The sequence below is a fragment of the Triticum dicoccoides genome, chromosome 3B (genome assembly GCF_002162155.2).
Source record: "Triticum dicoccoides isolate Atlit2015 ecotype Zavitan chromosome 3B, WEW_v2.0, whole genome shotgun sequence".
Lineage (NCBI taxonomy): Eukaryota > Viridiplantae > Streptophyta > Magnoliopsida > Poales > Poaceae > Triticum > Triticum dicoccoides.
The window spans coordinates 855,924,790-855,927,656 of record NC_041385.1 but is presented as its reverse complement, the minus strand read 5'-3'; the positions used below and the strand labels follow the sequence as shown (position 1 = coordinate 855,927,656).

The 2,867-nt window shown below is 40.1% G+C and overlaps 1 protein-coding gene across 1 annotated transcript in view; it reads left to right on the top strand.

Moving 5' to 3' along the window:
• Nucleotides 1-688: 688 nt before the first annotated feature.
• LOC119278972 (ankyrin repeat-containing protein At5g02620-like) overlaps nucleotides 689-2,867 on the top strand; it is a 92,495-nt gene continuing 90,316 nt past the window's right edge. Inside the window, exon 1 of the mRNA XM_037560374.1 lies at nucleotides 689-822. The gene's annotated coding sequence lies outside the window, so the exon portion shown is untranslated. The remainder of the gene's footprint in view (nucleotides 823-2,867) is intronic.

Here is a 2,867-nt window from a genome sequence, read left to right as displayed (position 1 = left end):
AGGAGCGCACGTGGATGTCCCTCTTGTTCTCATGCTCATACAAGTGGAGAAAGAGCCTCCCTTATAAAGAGGTCCAACTCCCTCTAAACTAGCAATGTGGGACTAAACATTAGTTCCACCTCTTGCCTTGCACAAATGGGCTGCGTGGGCCTCTATGATTTATTAGGAATTTCTGAAATTGCTATTGGGCTACGTCCAAAATAGTCAAAATTCCAGCAATAGACACTGAGAGTTCCATCTCGAACTCATCCATCCGTAGCTTGTGTTCCCTCAACCTGACCCTAATGGTTCATATTAATATGTGCAGTGAAGTGAAGCATCTAATAAATCTTGGACGGGCATTGCAGCTGAAGGTAAGCTTGGATTTGGTCCCTGCTATGCCAATTGTGGGTGATCTATAATATGTTGTAATTTTATAAATTGTAAGTGGTTTCTCTGTATTGCACAATAATGTTTCTGGTAATCTTGGTAATGTAAGCACGGTAGATTTGGCCATAAACGGGTCTATTTCTGATGCCAAGGTAATATTACAAGTAGGTCCATGGGATCCCATAGATAATAGTACCAAAAAGCAAAATACGATACAAAAACGAGGACCTGGATCCTGAGCAGCTGGTCAAGATCATTACTGAATCAAGTGCAGAGGCCAATGCAAGGGGTCATTAGTTTAATGCTCCATCACATGGCTAATCAAGTATACACTATTTAACATGATGACTCCCAGCTCCATTAGTTCCTCTACTCGCCTTCTCCATAGAACATTAGTGAGCGGGCTGCTGGATCTCTTCATCTTGCGACTACGTCTCTCTGCTATTGTGTGAGGTGAGTACCTGCTATTTCACCATATGTATGCCCATTTTTCTTGTTATAGCTACCTTGTTTATTCAATTGCGAGTTTGATTTTACGAAATTTTCTTGCGTCTCATGTGAGACAGAGTGGTCTAGTCTAACGTAGATATTTAGATTAAAAATCACAATGGAAACAACAACCAAATGAAATGCACAAGTAGCGGAAATGGAATGATAATACTTAACTTTGTTTGCTTTAGTCTTATAGAGAACATGGTTAGAACTTAGAAGAGAATTATTTTGGACAGCAATTCCGCTTCACACCTTGAACGTTGCCGGCAATGGACCCAAACCCACGACAAATGGATGACAAACATCACAACTGCATGCATCAAACGCAAGAACACATAAATCACATTAAAAAAATCACAAAAACCGCAACGCAACCATGCAAAATGCTCGCCCAACTCCAGGAAAGAAGACACCAGATCCACCTTCACGCTGCCCATACTCACATCTATCACATTACCCACCGGCTCCTTGCCCACCGATCCATATCCGTTGGCTATATAAGTAGTCATTTCCCCCACTTCATTAACCTAATACTGCTGCAGCCGCACTGCCGGAGCCAAACTCTGCAGTACTAGGTGAAAGTTCGTTACCGAGTTAAAAAACACTTGCTGTCGAAAGTTCATTACCGGGCTAAACTCTGCAGTACTAGGTGAAAGTTGATCATCTAGTTTTTCCATCAAATTAATTGTAATATTGCTAGTTGAAACTTGAATCCTGTATTCTGTTTTCCTCTCTGACCATGCGGAAGGCGACTCTTTCATATTCCATATTTTACATAATAAAGTGCTATAGTAGTATATCTATTTTGCAATGGCCATGTAGGCGCCTACTAATTTAAATAGACTCATTCGACCGAGGTCAAGTAGAGTATATATAACAGCAAACCCAAAATAGCATCTTAAAAAAGGAAAAGGAAACCCAAAATAGTTGGTTTGAACATGTTACTGCATGTTACCATTCAGCTAATCAACAATTCATTATCTGCACCTGTTTTCTTTATTAGAAGGGTTTCTGTTCATTAATTGATTGGATCTAGCTAAACCCAACTAGCTAGTTGCAAAATTGATCTTTGAGGGATACGTTTTTATAATGAATTCATCATACATACACTAGGACTTTAACTATGGGGGCCAGGACAAAATTAATTAAGGGCCAAAGCCCATGTTCCCATCCTAGCTCATTGAAAATGAAGGACAGTCTGATCCAACACGCATCATGGTTTTCATTATTGATCTTAATAGCGTGCGCTGGCACTCAAAGGTTCCATCTTAATGAATCAACTGTTACTTGCCCAAAAATGAGTGCTACTCCCTCCGTCTAGGTGAGTAAGTCATATTAGGTTGTGCACCGTGACCAAGGAGGAGGGAAAAATGAGAGACTTTAATGTTTATTTGCTAATTAATAGCATTGCATGCAATGAGCTAACCAATGCATGTGGTGTTTGGTAGTCTCAAGTCATTAAAAGTATGCACACCCATCATATCTTATTGGTTGATATGTCAAGAAACAAGAAACGAGGTAGAAGTTAATGCACCGCGCCTAAGTGTTTTGGGATTATTTGGTTTTCGTAAGAGACTTACACACCTAGACGGAAGGAATACAACGGTAATGTGTATCAGTATTTTACTAAATGGGTACACAAAACTAGGACATTATTTTTGTACACCTTTTAAAGTACTCCGTCCGTCCGAAAATACTTGTCAGAGTAATTCCGGACGGAGGGAGTACTAGACCATGACCGCGTTTCATGGAGTCTGGAACTCTGGATCAGGTCAAGTTTACTACTTCCTCCCTCTAGGTGAGTAAGTCATTTTACATTGTGCACCGTGACCAAGGAGGTGGGGAAAACGAGAGAACTTAATGTTCATTTGCTAATTAATAGCACTGCATGCAATGAACTAACCACTGCATGTCGTGTTTGATAGTCTCAAATAATAAAAGCATGCACACCCCACATCTCTTATTGGTTGATATGTCAAGAAACAAGAAACGAGATAGAATTTAAT